Source organism: Cherax quadricarinatus, chromosome 66, assembly GCF_038502225.1.
Source record: "Cherax quadricarinatus isolate ZL_2023a chromosome 66, ASM3850222v1, whole genome shotgun sequence".
NCBI classification, from domain to species: Eukaryota; Metazoa; Arthropoda; class Malacostraca; order Decapoda; family Parastacidae; genus Cherax; species Cherax quadricarinatus.
In genome coordinates, this window is record NC_091357.1 from 15,732,980 (window position 1) to 15,750,885 (window position 17,906).

Consider the following 17,906-nt stretch of genomic DNA (forward strand, 5'->3'; position numbering starts at 1 on the left):
AGCAGGAAGCAGTACAGAGGTTCACTGCAGGCTGCTAGTAGAGGCATGAAGCAGTACAGTGGTTCACTGCAGGCTGCTAGTAGAGGCAGGAAGCAGTGCAGTGGTTCACTGCAGGCTAATAGAGGCAGGAAGCAGTACAGTGGTTCACTTCAGGTTGCTAATAGAGGCAGGAAGCAGTACAGTGGTTCACTGCAGGCTGCTAGTAGAGGCAGGAAGCAATACAGCGGTTCACTATAGGCAGCTAGTAGAGGCAGGAAGCAATAGTGGTTCACTGCAGGCTGCTAGTAGAGGCAGGAAGCAATACAGTGGTTCACTGCAGGCTGCTAGTATAGGCAGGAAGCAATACAGTGGTTCACTATAGGCTGCTAGTAGAGGCATGAAGGAGTACAGTGGTTCACAGGCTGCTAGTAGAGGCATGAAGCAGTACAGTGGTTCACTGCAGGCTGCTAGTAGAGGCAGGAAGCAGCAGTGGTTCACTGCAGGCTGCTAGTAGAGGCAGGAAGCAGCAGTGGTTCACTGCAGGCTGCTAGTAGAGGCAGGAAGCAATACAGTGGTTCACTAAGTTGCTAGTAGAGGCAGGAAGCAATACAGTGGCTCACTGCAGGCTGCTAGTAGAGGCAGGAAGCAGTACAGTGATTCACTGCAGGCTGCTAGTAGAGTCAGGAAGCAGTACAGTGGTTCACTGTAGGCTGCTAGTAGAAGCAGGAAACGGTACAGTGGTTCACTGCAGGCTGCTAGTAGAGGCAGGAAGCACAGTGGCTTACTGCAGGCTGCTAGTAGAGGCAGGAAGCAACAGTGGCTCACTGCAGGCTGCTAGTTGAGGCAGAAGCAGTACAGTGGTTCACTGCAGGCTGCTAGTAGAAGCAGGAAACAGTACAGTGGTTCACTGCAGGCTGCTAGTAGAGGCAGGAAGCAATACAGTGGCTCACTGCAGGCTGCTAGTAGAGGCAGGAAGCAATACAGTGGCTCACTGCAGGCTGCTAGTAGAGGCAGGAAGCAGTACAGTGGTTCACCGCAGGCTGCTAGAAGCAGGAAACAGTACAGTGGTTCACTGCAGGCTGCTAGTAGAGGCAGGAAACAGGACAGTTTCACTGCAGGCTGCTAGTTGAAGCAGGAACAGTACAGAGGTTCACTGCAGGCTGCTAGTAGAAGCAGGAAACGGTACAGTGGTTCACTGCAGGCTGCTAGTAGAGGCAGGAAACAGCACAGTTTCACTGCAGGCTGCTAGTTGAGGCAGGAAGCAGTACAGTGGTTCACTGCAGGCTGCTAGTAGAGGCAGGAAGCAGTGGTTCACTGCAGGCTGCTAGTAGAGGCAGGAAGCAGCAGTGGTTCACTGCAGGCTAGTAGCAAAGGCAGGAAGCAGTACAGTGGTTCACTGCAGGCTGCTAGTAGAGGCAGGAAGCAATAGTGGTTCACTGCAGGCTGGTAGTAGAGGCAGGAAGCAATACAGTGGTTCACTGCAGGCTGCTAGTAGAGGCAGGAAGCAGTAAAGTGGTTCACTGCAGGCTGCTAGTAGAGGCATGAAGCAGTAAAGTGGTTCACTGCAGGCTGCTAGTAGAGGCAGGAAGCAATACAGTGGTTCACTGCAGGCTGCTAGTAGAAGCAGGAAGCAGTGCAGTCGTTCACTGCAGGCTGCTAGTAGAGGCAGGAAGCAATAATGTGGTTCACTGCAGGCTGCTAGTAGAGGCAGGAAGCAGTAAAGTGGTTCACTGCAGACTGCTAGTATAGGCAGGAAGCAATACAGTGGTTCACTGCAGGCTGCTAGTAGAGGCAGGAAGCAGTAAAGTGGTTCACTGCAGGCTGCTAGTAGAGGCAGGAAACAATACAGTGGTTCACTGTAGGCTGCTAGTAGAGGCAGGAAGCAGTGAAGTGGTTCACTGCAGGCTGCTAGTAGAGGCAGGAAGCAATACAGTGGTTCATTGCAGGCTGCTAGTAGCAGTGCAGTGGTTCACTGAAGGCTGCTAGTAGAAGCAGGAAGCAGTGCAGTGGTTCACTGCAGGCTGCTAGTAGAAGCAGGAAGCAGTGCAGTGGTTCACTGCAGGCTGCTAGTAGAAGCAGGAAGCAGTGCAGTGGTTCAAAGGCAGACTGCTAGTAGAGGCAGGAAGCAATACAGTGGTTCGCTGCAGGCTGCTAGAGGCATGATGCAGTACAGTGGTTCACTGCAGGCTGCTAGTAGATGCAGGAAGCAATACAGTGGTTCACTATAGGCTGCTAGTAGAGACAGGAAGCAATACAGTGGTTCACTGCAGGCTGCTAGTAGAGGCAGGAAGCAGTAAAGTGGTTCACTGCAGGCTGCTAGTAGAGGCAGGAAGCAATACAGTGGTTCACTATAGGCTGCTAGTAGGGGCAGGAAGCAATGGTGGTTCACTGCAGGCTGCTAGTAGAGGCAGGAAGCAATACAGTGGTTCACTGCAGGCTGCCAGTAGAAGCAGGAAGCAGTGCAGTGGTTCACTGCAGGCTGCCAGTAGAAGCAGGAAGCAGTGCAGTGGTTCACTGCAGGTTGCCAGTAGAGGCATGAAGCAGTACAGTGGTTCACTGCAGGCTGCTAGTAGAGGCAGGAAGCAGTAAAGTGGTTCACTGCAGGCTGCTAGTAGAGGCAGGAAGCAATACAGCGGTTCACTATAGGCAGCTAGTAGAGGCAGGAAGCAATAGTGGTTCACTGCAGGCTGCTAGTATAGGCAGGAAGCAATACAGTGGTTCACTGCAGGCTGCTAGTATAGGCAGGAAGCAATACAGTGGTTCACTGCAGGCTGCTAGTAGAGGCATGAAGGAGTACAATGGTTCACTGTAGGCTGCTAGTAGAGGCAGGAAGCAGTACAGTGGTTCACTGCAGGCTGCTAGTAGAGGCAGGAAGCAGCAGTGGTTCACTGCAGGCTGCTAGTAGAGGCAGGAAGCAGCAGTGATTCACTGCAGGCTGCCAGTAGAAGCAGGAAGCAGTGCAGTGGTTCACCATAGGCTGCTAGTAGTGGCAGGAAGCAATACAGTGGTTCACTATAGGCTGCTAGTAGAGGCAGGAAGCAATACAGTGGTTCACTATAGGCTGCTAGTAGAGGCATGAAGGAGGTCAGTGGTTCACTGCAGGCTGCTAGTAGAGGCATGAAGCAGTACAGTGGTTCACTGCAGGCTGCTAGTAGAGGCATGAAGCAGTACAGTGGTTCACTGCAGGCTGCTAGTAGAGGCATGAAGCAGTACAGTGGTTCACTGCAGGCTGCTAGTAGAGGCAGTCTTGGTTTTTCTCCAGCTGATCCCTTCCACCCCCCCCCCCTCGACTCATGCCACTTCAACTTATTTGAATACTTGAACTATTGCGCAAGACTTAATTGTTTTTACTTATTTATACATTACGTTTTTTTCATTTGTCCGGTTATGCTCTCGTTAACTGGTAACAAATGCAATAATGTGTCGATAAAGGCTCCATAATCGAACATCACAGTAATTGACTACGAATACATTATAATATTTAATTGCTTCAACAGCACTTAACAACAGTGTAAATTATTCTCGTGGTGTATAATACAGGAATTACATTAACATCAAACATTAGGCTAGTTCATATTACGTCGAGGTCAAGGTCAGTGAGCGAACACAGTGGATCCGTCTCCCTACCTCGACCTGTATGTTATCACGGGGGAGATATTTGCCAGTTCTTATATTTGCTAACTTCTCAGTTCGAATTTACTGCCATCATTGTTTACAACCCTCATAATTTGAAATATGCTATATTTCCTCAGTGACAATGTTGCACGAGTATGAATACATAAAAAACTTTTTTCAAAATAATGACAAGGGGCAAAGTAGCCAGGTAGTGATTATTAACACGAAAATGCGCGGCCAGCCACCATAGTGGAACACACTGCCAGGGGACGGGAATGACGGTTTGTAACCTGCTGGTGACGAGAATGATCCGGGGCAAAGCAAGCCTACACATACAAGACAAGACGACTTTGTTAGTCATGTGAGAATGAACGTAGACACCAGCTTTAAATATACTGATAAAGTAGCTTCGACTTTTTTTGTATTGCAGGCGTTTCCCCGGTGAGGTATTAAAATGTATCATGCTCTTTTTAAATAACCGGAATATTTAGTTTCATAGATTATGAATAAGTAACTTTTTAAACTGACGTTAGAAAGAACGAGAGATATTGATTTCGTTTGAAATAGTGCCAGTTTTACTTGGTTCTGTCGATTGTCAATAAAGTCCAGTAAATTATTTTTGTGTCCGACAGATTATGATAAGGAGCATGATCAGTGTTGAGATGGGTAAACCCAGTAAACTAGCGAGTTAAATATTCATTCACAGTTGTGTTTCAAAATGCAGCTCCAGGCTCCGCCTCTTGGGTTAGCTTGAACCACATCCACTGTATTCTCGCCTCCCTGACTGTCATACCTACTTTTGAAGTTGACTGGAAGGTACCCCAACCACATCCTTATCTCATAATTATTAGTCATGCTGCGACTGGATAAATACTTGGACATCCCTGAGGTTCATGTGTATGTTTAGTTTACATCTGTGACTCCTTGTTACTGGCTCCTTCCTCTCAACCTCTCTGTCTGCCCTCTTTGATACCGCCAAGTTTTGTCTGCTTATGATGAAGCTGTCAGTCTAAGTTGACAGCGAATTAGCACATGATGAAGATCCATTACATTATGAATGAAAACTAGGCGTTAAGACAGGCATGTGTATGAAAGAGGCGGTATTTAGAGGGATTTTTAATTAACTATCGAAAATTTTTAGTTGGATATGGGTTAACATTCACGCTAAATACACAAAATACTGGCTAAAAGATGTGTTTTCACTCATTAAACTAAATTCTGACCCGTGCGAGTGTGATAACGCTTCAACTTGCACACACGTTATGCTTAGGTAGTGTGTGGGGTAGTGGTGTTCCCATGAGGGTTGGTTGCTGGCATGCTAGCGACATGTGGCATCGCTGCTCTCGCTAAAAATTTCCATACTCTCTACCGACTTTTCCCATTGCCAGCATTACAACGCCCCGGTGTTGGTAATGCCAGTGAATACGTGCGTATGACATCATCTCGGTATACGTAGTTGATTTTAGATTTGCTTGCTTATTATTGGTTCAGTTTCTCACATTTATCGACAGTTTAGTTCTTCTATACAGATAACCCTGATATGGCCGTAAAGTCTTCTGTTATCTGTCTTCCCAGTGTACACTAGTTTCAGACGTTAGGTAATCCCGAGGATGCCTTGACTACAGACAACGTTAGCATACAAGTTTTATCAAAAATACTTTTCCTTTATTTATAAGGTAACTTGCCAGCAGAATCCTAGCTCTCTTCAAGAGGGGCAACTAAGGTTCTTAAGCGTCAGCCGGGCTATAGTGCCTACGTTGGCTTGCACCCTGCTGAAACCAACAAGGTGACTGATAAGTCATTAGTCAAGAAGCCTGGTCCCAGACCAGGCCACGAGAGTGATGACCCCTGCAATTAACAACAGGTAGAATGAAGTTAGTCGATTTAAATAATGGTAAAATTACAGACCAAATGTTCGGTAAATGTGACATGTGGCAGCGTTTCTTTCTTCAGAAGCATTGTCAAGACGTTACAAACGGCTTGACAAAGCTCCTGGAGAGCGAAACGTTCCCACAATAAAATGTCACATTATCAGATTCTCCAGTTAAATGTGTCCATTTACCTAACACTGCTATTTTGACTCCTTCAAATAAATGTAATGAATGGCGAGGGCTAAACTACATTCCCATTATTGTCATGAGAATAGTTATTCCTGACCTGGAAACAACTCAGTTTTCATGTATAAAAAGTGGCAGCAGTATAAGAAGTTCTTGTAGATCACTATAAAAGTGTTCAAAAATTTATCAGAATGTACCTACTGAAATGTGTGTTCAGGTTTTACTGAATAATATAAGGTAAAATGTAACAGTTGAAAGAAGAGTAATTTTTACGATAGTGAAAAAAAAAAAGGCTAAACGACACCACACGATTTTCGTGAATATACTAATATAATGACGAAACAGCCAGAAGATGCAGGGGAGAAAATTCTTAAACGATACCTGGAGGGTACTTCGAGGGCCAACGCCCCTGCGGCTCGGTCCACGACCAATAGACCCCTGATGCGTATAAGTAATGAATGGATCAGAGAGGAAAATATGTAGTGTTGCGAGGTAAGACAATGCTATTTAACTTGTAAGTGTTATTTTCATATGTCTGAAAATGTTCACACAAGTGGCAGTGATAAACTCAAGATGAGTATTATGATAATGGTATAGTTAAGATCAACACTACTGGTGGCAGTGATTGTCACTGGTGGCAGTGATTGTCACTGGTGGCAGTGATTGTCACTGGTGGCAGTGATTGTTACTTGGAAAATTATTAATCTGTTATCCATGTGTTCAGTTTTATAGTGAGTAATATCAAGTGTTTCACATATATCAAGTGATATAATGAGTATCAGTGTTGCAAATACTAAGTGTCCTGTGTTATGGAGTATCAACTGCAGATAGTGTCCAGTGGTATAATGGGCATTATTGCAAATAACTTATGTCACTGGATAAGTTTGTGTTGCAGATACCAAGTGTCCAGTGGTATAATGAATATCAAGTGTTAAATACCGGTATACCAAGTGTCCAGTGGTATAATGAATATCAAGTGTTAAATACCGGTATACCAAGTGTCCAGCGGTATAATGAGTATCAAGTGTTAAATACCGGTATACCAAGTGTCCAGCGGTATAATGAGTATCAAGTGTTAAATACCGGCATACCAAGTGTCCAGCGGTATAATGAATATCAAGTGTTAAATACCGGTATACCAAGTGTCCAGCGGTATAATGAGTATCAAGTGTTAAATACCGGCATACCAAGTGTCCAGCGGTATAATGAATATCAAGTGTTAAATACCGGTATACCAAGTGTCCAGCGGTATAATGAGTATCAAGTGTTAAATACCGGCATACCAAGTGTCCAGCGGTATAATGAATATCAAGTGTTAAATACCGGTATACCAAGTGTCCAACGGTATAATGAGTATCAAGTGTTAAATACCGGCATACCAAGTGTCCAGCGGTATAATGAATATCAAGTGTTAAATACCGGTATACCAAGTGTCCAGCGGTATAATGAGTATCAAGTGTTAAATACCGGTATACCAAGTGTCCAGCGGTATAATGAGTGTCAAGTGTTAAATACCGGTATACCAAGTGTCCAGTGGTATAATGAATATCAAGTGTTAAATACCGGTATACCAAGTGTCCAGCGGTATAATGAGTATCAAGTGTTAAATACCGGTATACCAAGTGTCCAGCGGTATAATGAATATCAAGTGTTAAATACCGGTATACCAAGTGTCCAGCGGTATAATGAGTATCAAGTGTTAAATACCGGTATACCAAGTGTCCAGCGGTATAATGAATATCAAGTGTTAAATACCGGTATACCAAGTGTCCAGCGGTATAATGAGTATCAAGTGTTAAATACCGGTATACCAAGTGTCCAGCGGTATAATGAGTATCAAGTGTTAAATACCGGCATACCAAGTGTCCAGCGGTATAATGAGTATCAAGTGTTAAATACCGGTATACCAAGTGTCCAGCGGTATAATGAGTATCAAGTGTTAAATACCGGTATACCAAGTGTCCAGCGGTATAATGAGTATCAAGTGTTAAATACCGGTATACCAAGTGTCCAGTAGTAAAGTTGAAAACGTGTATTACATAAGATCATTTGATAAATGCTGTTCAGTGTCAACTTTTATAATGGACACTATCATAATATTTCTGTTTAGTGCTGTAATGGATATCAGAAAATATTTTACCACGTGTAGTAAGAAGGTACTGCCCTACTCAGTATCAATTTTCAATTCAGATCAAAAAAATTTTATAAGCCACAAAGAACCACACAATATAATATCGAAGTGTTGTATCAAGATACTGTACTAAATCATTAATTAAAATCCTTGCCCTAGTAAGCCATACCTGTCGTATGGTTTACGAGGGCAATGGCAGGAGCAAGGGGCTGGTTACCTCTTGCGCTGTAACTAAACCAAAATTAAAGACAAAACGAAATAATTGAGTTTTTGGCGAGAGAATATGGGAATAAATTGGTTGGACCTATAGGCCCCTCAAGGAAGGTTCCTTGTCGCTGGTGAGGGGTTTTTGATCTAGGGAATTGGATCTGTGCTCTATTTCCCTGAATTGAGTCTGAATACATTGTGAGAAATTATGTAGGTAAATTTTATAACGTCCTGAATTAACATATTTTATTTTTTATTATCACACTGGCCGATTCCCACCAAGGCAGGGTGGCCCGAAAAATAAAAACTTTCACCATCATTCATTCCATCACTGTCTTGCCAGAAGGGTGCTTTACACTACAGTTTTTAAACTGCAACATTAACACCCCTCCTTCAGAGTGCAGGCACTGTACTTCCCATCTCCAGGACAAGTCCGGCCTGCCGGTTTCCCTGAACCCCTTTATAAATGTTACTTTGCTCACACTCCAACAGCACGTCAAGTATTAAAAACCATTTGTCTCCATTCACTCCTATCAAACACGCTCACACATGCCTGCTGGAAGTCCAAGCCCCTCGCACACAAAACCTCCTTTACCCCCTCCCTCCAACCTTTCCTAGGCCGACCCCTAAGCCCGCCTTCCTTCCACTACAGACTGATACACTCTTGAAGTCACTCTGTTTCACTCCATTCTCTCTACATGTCCGAACCACCTCAACAACCCTTCCTCAGCCCTCTGGACAACAGTTTTGGTAATCCCGCACCTCCTCCTAACTTCCAAACTACGAATTCTCTGCATTATATTCACACCACACATTGCCCTCAGACATGACATCTCCACTCCCTCCAGCCTTCTCCTCGCTGCAACATTCATCACCCATGCTTCACACCCATATAAGAGCGTTGGTAAAACTATACTCTCATACATTCCCCTCTTTGCCTCCAAGGACGAAGTTCTTTGTCTCCACAGACTCCTAAGTGCACCACTCACCCTTCTCCCCTCATCAAATCTATGATTCACCTCATCTTTCATAGACCCATCCGCTGACACGTCCACTCCCAAATATCTGAATACATTCACCTCCTCCATACTCTCTCCCTCCAATCTGATATCCAATCTTTCATCACCTAATCTTTTTGTTATCCTCATAACCTTACTCTTTCCTGTATTCACTTTTAATTTTCTTCTTTTGCAAACCCTACCAAATTCATCCACCAATCTCTGCAACTTCTCTTCAGAATCTCCCAAGAGCACAGTGTCATCAGCAAAGAGCAACTGTGACAACTCCCACTATGTGTGATTCTTTATCTTCTAACTCCACGCCTTTTGCCAAGACCCTCGCATTTACTTCTCTTACAACCCCATCTATAAATATATTAAACAACCATGGTGACATCACACATTCTTGTCTAAGGCCTATTTTTACTGGGAAATAATTTCCCTCTTTCCTACATACTCTAACTTGAGCCTCACTATCCTCGTAAAAACTCTTCACTGCTTTCAGTAACCTACCTCCTACACCATACGCCTGCAACATCTGCGGCATTGCCCCCCTATCCACCCTGTCATACGCCTTTTCCAAATCCATAAATGCCACAAAGACCTCTTTAGCCTTATCTAAATACTGTTCACTTATGTGTTTCACTGTAAACACCTGGTCCACACACCCCCTAAAGCCTCCTTGTTCATCTGCTATTCTATTCTCCGTCTTACTCTTAATTCTTTCAATAATAACTACCATACACTTTACCAGGTATACTCAACAGACTTATCCCCCTATAATTTTTGCACTCTTTTGTCCCCTTTGCCTTTATACAAAGGAACTATGCATGCTCTCTGCCAATCCCTAGGTACCTTACCCTCTTCCATTCATTTATTAAATAATTGCACCAACCACTCCAAAACTATATCCCCACCTGCTTTTAACATTTCTATCTATCCCATCAATCCCGGCTGCCTTACCCCCTTTCATTTTACCTACTGCCTCACGAACTTCCCCCACACTCACAACTGGCTCTTCCTCACTCCTACAAGATGTTATTCCTCCTTGCCCTATACACGAAATCACAGCTTCCCTATCTTCATCAACATTTAACAATTCCTCAAAATATTCCCTCCATCTTCCCAATACCTCTAACTCTCCATTTAATAACTCTTCTCTTCTATTTTTAACTGACAAATCCATTTGTTCTCTAGGCTTCCTTAACTTGTTAATCTCACTCCAAAACTTTCTTATTTTCAACAAAATTTGTTGATAACATCTCACCCACTCTCATTTGCTCTCTTTTTACATTGCTTTACCACACTCTTAACCTCTCTCTTTTTCTCCATATACTCTCCCCTCCTTGCATCACTTCTACTTTGTAAAAACTTCTCATATGCTAACTTTTTCTCCCTTACTGCTCTCTTTACATCATCATTCCACCAATAGCTCCTCTTCCCTCCCACACCCACTTTCCTGTAACCACAAACTTCTGCTGAACACTCTGACACTACATTTTTAAACCTACCCCATACCTCTTCGACCCCATTGCCTATGCTCTCATTAGCCCATCTATCCTCCAATAGTTGTTTATATCTTACCCTAACTGCCTCCTCTTTTAGTTTATAAACCTTCACCTCTCTCGTCCCTGATGCTTCTATTCTCCTTGTACCCCATCTACCTTTTACTTTCAGTGTAGCTACAACTAGAAAGTGATCTGATATATCTGTGGCCCCCCTATAAACATGTACATCCTGAAGTCTACTCAACAGTCTTTTATCTACCAATACATAATCCAACAAACTACTGTCATTTCGCCCTACATCATATCTTGTATACTTATTTATCCTCTTTTTCTTAAAATATGTATTACCTATAACTAAACCCCTTTCTATACAAAGTTCAATCAAAGGGCTCCCATTATCATTTACACCTGGCACCCCAGACTTTCCTACCACACCCTCTCTAAAAGTTTCTCCTACTTTAGCATTCAGATCCCCTACCCCAATTACTCTCTCACTTGGTTCAAAGGCTCCTATACATTCACTTAACATCTCCCAAAATCTCTCTCTCTCCTCTACATTCCTCTCTTCTCCAGGTGCATACACGCTTATTATGACCCACTTTTCACATCCAACCTTTACTTTAATCCACATAATTCTTGAATTTACACATTCATATTCTCTCTTCTCCTTCCATAACTGATCCTTCAACATTACTGCTACCCCTTCCTTTGCTTTAACTCTCTCAGATACTCCAGATTTAATCCCATTTATTTCCCCCCACCGAAACTCCTATCACCTTCAGCTTTGTTTCGCTTAGGGCCAGGACATCCAACTTCTTTTCATTCATAACATCAGCAATCATCTGTTTCTTGTCATCCGCACTACATCCAAGCACATTCAAGCATCCCAGTTTTATAAAGTTTTTCTTCTCTTTTTTAGTAAATGTCTACAGGAGAAGGGGTTACTAGCCCATTGCTCCCGGCATTTTAGTCGCCTCATAAGACACGCATGGCTTACGGAGGAAAGATTCTTTTCCACTTCCCCATGGACAATAGAAGAAATAAAGAAGAACAAGAGCTATTTAGAAAAAGGGGAAAAACCTAGATGTATGTATATATATGCATGTGCGTGTCTGTGTAGTGTGACCAAAGTGTAAGTAGGAGTAGCAAGATATCCCTGTTATCTAGCGTGTTTATGAGACAGAAAAAGAAACCAGCAATCCTACCATCATGCAAAACAGTTACAGGTTTCTGTTTCACAGTCATCTGGCAGGACGGTAGTACTTCCCTGGGTGGTTGCTGTCTACCAACCTACATAATTGTGAAGAAACTTTGGTACATCAAACAGTTTACACTTACTGATACTGATGTAGCTCAGAGTCAAGTGGGACTTTAAGGTCACCAGGTCACACTAATATCCCACCTTCGTGCTCACCTTCTCAGCTCATCACGTCTCATACATCTGGACCTTAAATTATTATTAAAATTATTTGAAAAAATTATGCCAGTAACACTGACAAATTATATGTGGACTATATAATCGATAATATCAATTACTTGACCTGAGTGATTTACTTGGGTAATTTTATATAAATACAAATCAATTACGTGATTAGAAAAGTATAAAGGACGTTCAAAATTACTCACCAAATTAAGATTTTGGTGATATATCCTAACGCCTCCCTTTCGGTAGGTAATTCATATTAGCCAATATAAATTAACATACCTGTAGTGAAAATCAATACACTGGAAGGCGTACATTACATGTGGTGTGAACTTCATCAATTTCTGAAGACACCGTTTCCATTACACATTAATTAATTTGAAGATTCGGCTGATTGCCAATTCCTCGAGAGAAACAACACTACTTCTCAACACTGCTACCCGGACAGTACTCCTCAGATTCAGTTTTCTTTAACCTCTCCACTGGGGTCAAATAAAGAGCCAAGACGACCAACAGTCAACCTTGCACACCCATGTCACTAACACTGACCTCCTGCCTTCTAACCCCCCTCCCCCCCACTGTTGGAAACACTCACTCGCTTCCTCACAAGCAGTTTGCTAGTTTGTGATTATACCATTAATACTTCATATTTACATTATATTAACACTTCACATGCACATACTAATTACAGGAAAATCAGAGTAAATTTTCCACACCTTCCATCCCCTCCTCCATAGGCGCTGTATAATCCCTACGGGTTTAGGGCTCCCAATGATTATAATAATAATAATAATAATAATAATAATAATAATAATGGACCTGTGGGGGAACTTCGGGTATTATATACAGTATATGTGACCTTGATATAAAATGACAGTATTAATTTACACTGTGTATAACAAATTAAATAAAAAAAACTAGTTTTATTGCGTGATATAAAGACGTTTAAAGGTAGACTTGGGAATGGTGCTTAATTAAAGGTGTGGCAGGTGGCGGTCAAGCTGCGTTACCAGACTGGGGAAAAAACACTGATATGTAACTCTCAGCAGCTGTGTTGACAGTTTTCGGTCCTTCGTTATACTGTGTTCGCAAAAGCTCGGGATGTCAAATTAAATGTGTCCATAACCCATTTGATTAGGCATACTTTAGTATTAAACTTATTAAAGATGTCTGACCAAAAAAAGTTACAATTTACGTCAGTTACTGCCAGTGGGTGATTTTAAGTAAAATGATACAGTTCCTTGGAAATGTGAGGAGAGTATTGTGAACGATAGATGTTTTTCAATGCACTGGTCTACCACCCAAGTAGGATGGACCGACAAGAAGAAACACTTTCAGTCACTCATTCAATCACGGTCTTGCTACACCGCGTGCTGACATTCGAGTTCAGATGGCCCTTCCAACTGTAATAACCCTCACACTTTCTTCAGAGTGCAGGCACTACCTCCCATCCGCAGGACCCCAAGTCCAGTTGACCATTTTTCCTGAATTCATAAATGTTACCTTGCTCACATTCGGACAGCAAGTCATAAAACATCACTTGCCACCACCCAGTGCTATCTAACGAGTTTACATAAGCCTGGTGGGTGTCCACGACCCTAGCACTCGAAACCTCTTTTGCCTCTTCCGTCCAACCTTTACTGGGACGACCCCTAGATCTCCTTCCCTCCACCCCTGATGCATAACCATCCCCCTCTAGTCATCTTGTTTTGCTTTGTCTTCTCTAAGTGCCCAAACCATCTCAACAATCCCTCCTCATCCTTCTGAATAAATCTTTTAGTAACACCAAACCTTCTCATCTCCGAACTCTGGACTCTGTGCATAATTTTCACACCATACATTACACTTAAACAAAGCATCTTCGTTACCTCTAGCCTCCTTTTCGCTGTAACGTTTAAAACCCACGCTTCACACCGATACATTAATGTTTGCACCATTATACTACTGGTACCTTCCCCCCGCCACCCCCCCCCCCTTTTTTTTGTTCTCCATGGATAAAGTTAGCTTCCACAGGTACCTCAGTGCACCACCCACCTTTTTTCCCCCATGTCCACTCTGTGGTTCACCTCATCTTTCACAGGCACAACCGCTGACAAGTCCACTCCCAAATATGCAATTATTACTATATTCATAAGGAAACAGTTTGATTAGTACCTGAGTAATTTCTTGGGAAGCTTTGGGAAAACGTTGGATAAGTGGGTGGATGGGAATGGTTACATACACAAATAACCCGCACATAAAAGAGAGAAGCTTACGACTACGTTTCGGTCGGACTTGGACCATTGACAAAGGACTTTGTCAATGGTCCAAGTCGGACCGAAACGTCGTCGTAAGCTTCTCTCTCTTTTATGTGCGGGTTATTTGTGTATCGTTCCAGTCACGGTATTGTGCCTTTTTTGTTATTTATTTTGGGAATGGTTACTTTAGAGAAGTACCTGCCTAGTTTGGGCCAGTAGGCCTTCTGGAGTGTTCCTCCACTCTTAAGTTCTTAAACCCGTAAGGTCATACAGCGCCTGGGAAACGATTTTTTCCCTCACCTTTCCTATTCTATTTAGCTCATAACCCGGGAATGCTTCATCCAATCGGGTTCAAATTTCCAGCACCTATGTACAGTACTGAGGATCAAATTCTATGAACAAGTGGCATATTTATGTGCCTTATGCCCAAAGGAAAATGTGAAATATAACTTTTGTATGTCTGTCTAGCATTAGGAATAATAGAAGTAAATAATAAAACAATGTTTTAGATCTGCAGTTAGAAACCTGAGTAGATCTATCACTCACTGTGATAACATGAAAGAAGATAAGTACGTTTATGGAGCAACTTGTAATGTGAATAGACTGACTGATGTAGTATCCAGGCTTAGGCTTGATTACAAGAATTTCTGGCAGTCTGGCAGACACAGATGATCAAACCAAATGCAAAGTATGTGATCAGCCCTATGGTTAATATCTTGAGCACTATGTGCTTAATTGTCCACTTATTTAACTTGCCATTTGCCAGATTTACTAGTCTCATAGGCCCTGTCATACATAGTCTTAAAATTATGTATACATAGAGCCTGCCTCCACTACGCACAGGTCATGTCACCTGATCACATTGAGGCTGAAGAAATTCTTCACGGCATCCATGTGACTGTCTTGAACTTCCACTGTGCCTTCGTGTACCTTCCCCCCTTCCCTTCTACCCTATCAATTTCTTTGAGTATTTTGCATGTTATGTAGCCCTTGTTTTTTTTATATCTCCTATGTCTTCAGATTCAGTTCATTTAGCCTCTCATCGCTCGTTTTTCTTAGTTATGGGACTAGTTTTGTAGCATACCTCTTCACTTTCCCCAGTTTCTTAACATGCTGCATTAGGCGAGAGGCTCCATGTTGGTGCTGCTTACTCCAAGATGAGCCTGATATATGTCGTATATAGGACCGTGAATGAATCTCATGAGATTACTGACAGCCACTCCCAAATTAGCCAAATGAGCACTTGCTGCAGAGTATTCAGTTTACATGCACCTCTGGCGATCTGCTCGACTCTATACTCACCCCAAGATCTTCGTTGAGTGAAGTTTGCAGCCTCTGTCCCCCAAGGCTATGCACAGTTTCCGATGTTCGTGACCCAGTAGCAATTTCATAACCTTGCATTTGGTGGGGTTGGATTCAATTAGCCGTGTGTGTGTGTGTGTGTGTGTGTGTGTGTGTGTGTGTGTGTGTGTGTGTGTGTGTGTGTGTGTGTGTGTGTGTGTGTGTGTGTGTGTGTGTGTACGCGCGCACGCACGCGTATTCGTGTTCCTGACTCTGTTTCTGTTTTCTTTTTCTCTTCTTTCCTATTTTTCTCTTGCATTTTTTGTTTACTTCAAAGCCTCAAATGTCAGTCTGGTAGAGGGTTTTTCTTTGAGTTTTGTGGGGTAGTTTTTCGCCCCACTAAACATCCTTCTCACTGACAGTTCTTATTTAACTCGTGAAAAAAAAGTTGATACGCATTGTTGGGTTACCGGCCAGGTGGAGCGGTGGTCAGGAGGGAGGGAGGGGGGGGGGGAGGGGGCTGTGGGAGTGGACAGTGCTCTATTAATCTTGTGGTGGGGGATGGGGATATATTTCGCACTCAAAATTTTTTGTCAAAACACAAGACTGAACTTTGATATAATATTACTTGTAGTAATTCAAAGACACGTTAAGCAGGGACAATATTTTTCACCTACAGTGGAGCGTTATCAAGGAACTAGATAAAGCCCCACTGTAGATAAAACGTCATAAAATAAATAAGGGTTTCTCTGCTTAGTGTGTGTGAATGACTTGTGAGGCTCATGTCATTATCTACCAATACCAGTAGTTGTAGCTCGCAAGTGCTGCCCAATAAACATTACAGAAACTGAAAATGACTTTTGATTTTATTAATGATCAAGACAATTTTAACTCACATGGACATTGACCTCACATGTTCCACTGAAGTGTTTTTGGCAGTTTTACATTTATTAGTACTGTGTGTGAAAACATTTATGGGATGTAAAAAAGAGTTTTGCGCAGTCTTTTTTTTGCGTTCAGATTTACCTCTAAGTTTTATATACCTTTGATTGGTTTCGAGAGTTTTCTTACTCCTGAAGCCCGATATTGGGCCAGGTTTGCTTGGTGCTTGCCTGGTCAAATAGGCTGTAACTGCTGGCGACCCGCTGGCCCACATATCTATCACAGCCTGGTTGATCCGGCACTTGGTAGAGGTACTTGCCATATTTCCTTTTCAAGGCTAATACACTTATCCCAGCAGTATTTGTGATATCTGGGAAGATGTTGAATAGTCTGGCACCACGGATTTGAAACGATGTTCCCTTATTGTACCAACAGTGCTCCTGGTTTTCACTGGGTTTATTTTACATTTTCTCCCATATATCTCACCCCGGTCTGTTATGCCAGCGTGCAAAACTGGGACGAGGTCCCAAATAGCTTCCGTATACATGTTATTATGCATCTCTCCTCTGCTTCAGTGAGTATATTTTTAAGACTTTAAGGGGCACGTAAGTACCATTGTCTTCTAATAATATGCTCATTTTTGTACTATAATCTACCTTGTCCATAATTACTATCGTATTTGCTTTGTCTTTTTCCTAAGGTGAAGTCCAGGATCTTTCCTTAATTCATGGTATAACTTAACAAATCTTTGAGGACAATTGTGTAGGAGAGGTCTGAAAGATCCTGGACTTCACCTTACGAAAAAGACTAAGTAAATGCGATAGTAATTACGGACAAGGTAGAGTATAGTGGAAAAATGAGCTTATTAGAAGACGGGAGAACGTGCGTGCCTCTTAAGGGGTATTCCCAGTAGATGAAGTGCTCTTCTGACTGTATGCGGGCCATAAATTATCTCTATCTGTACCGGCGCTGATAACTCTCCAGTTGCACATCGTTCAGTTGTTCTAAAGATGTAACAGTTTCTATTATATATTTTTTTTTGTAGTTTGAGGGACTGAAATCTATCCATTTAACATAACGTGGTAAAAACGCTTATTATATAATGGAATCAGGGAGTTTAAAGGAATCTCAGCTGCTGCAAAGTTTTACGGGAGGGTTACTATTTAAGCTCCAAAAAGGTGACGATTTTTTTTACATAAATAAATTAACATGACACCGTTTTTGAAGTGCATTAATGAAGTCTGATGCAATGAAACTATGCTAGTGTCTTCCCAGCTAGGTAAATCACTTAGCAATGTCTTCTAACACTGCATGGTAACGCTTGTCATAAATGGTGTCACATCGGCGTATTTATATAAACAAATATTCACCGCCTTTGTGAAGCTTAAATAGTAACCTTCCTGTGAAACTCCATCTGCCGAACTTTTCAATTATTCTCTTTACACTCGTTTTGTTTACACTTGTCGAAGGCTTTTAGTATTTCAAAATATGTTATACCTTTACCTTTGACGAGTTTCGAGAGTTTCACTACTCTCTGAGTCCGGCCATGGGCCAGGCTCGTCTGGTGCTTGCCTGGTCAACCACGCTG

At 42.5% G+C, this 17,906-nt stretch overlaps 1 protein-coding gene and 1 long non-coding RNA gene across 2 annotated transcripts in view; one reads left to right on the forward strand and one right to left on the reverse strand.

Annotated features, from left to right (window-relative positions):
- Nucleotides 1–17,906, forward strand: part of LOC128704134 (mucin-2) — a 67,959-nt gene that overhangs the window by 26,094 nt on the left and 23,959 nt on the right. The gene's annotated exons all lie outside the window — the stretch shown is intronic.
- Nucleotides 3,465–12,584, reverse strand: LOC128704135 (uncharacterized). Its single transcript, XR_008409413.2, has 3 exons — nucleotides 12,122–12,584; nucleotides 11,834–11,942; nucleotides 3,465–5,442 (listed from the first exon to the last, which is right to left on the reverse strand). It is a non-coding gene; the product is annotated as an uncharacterized lncRNA (long non-coding RNA).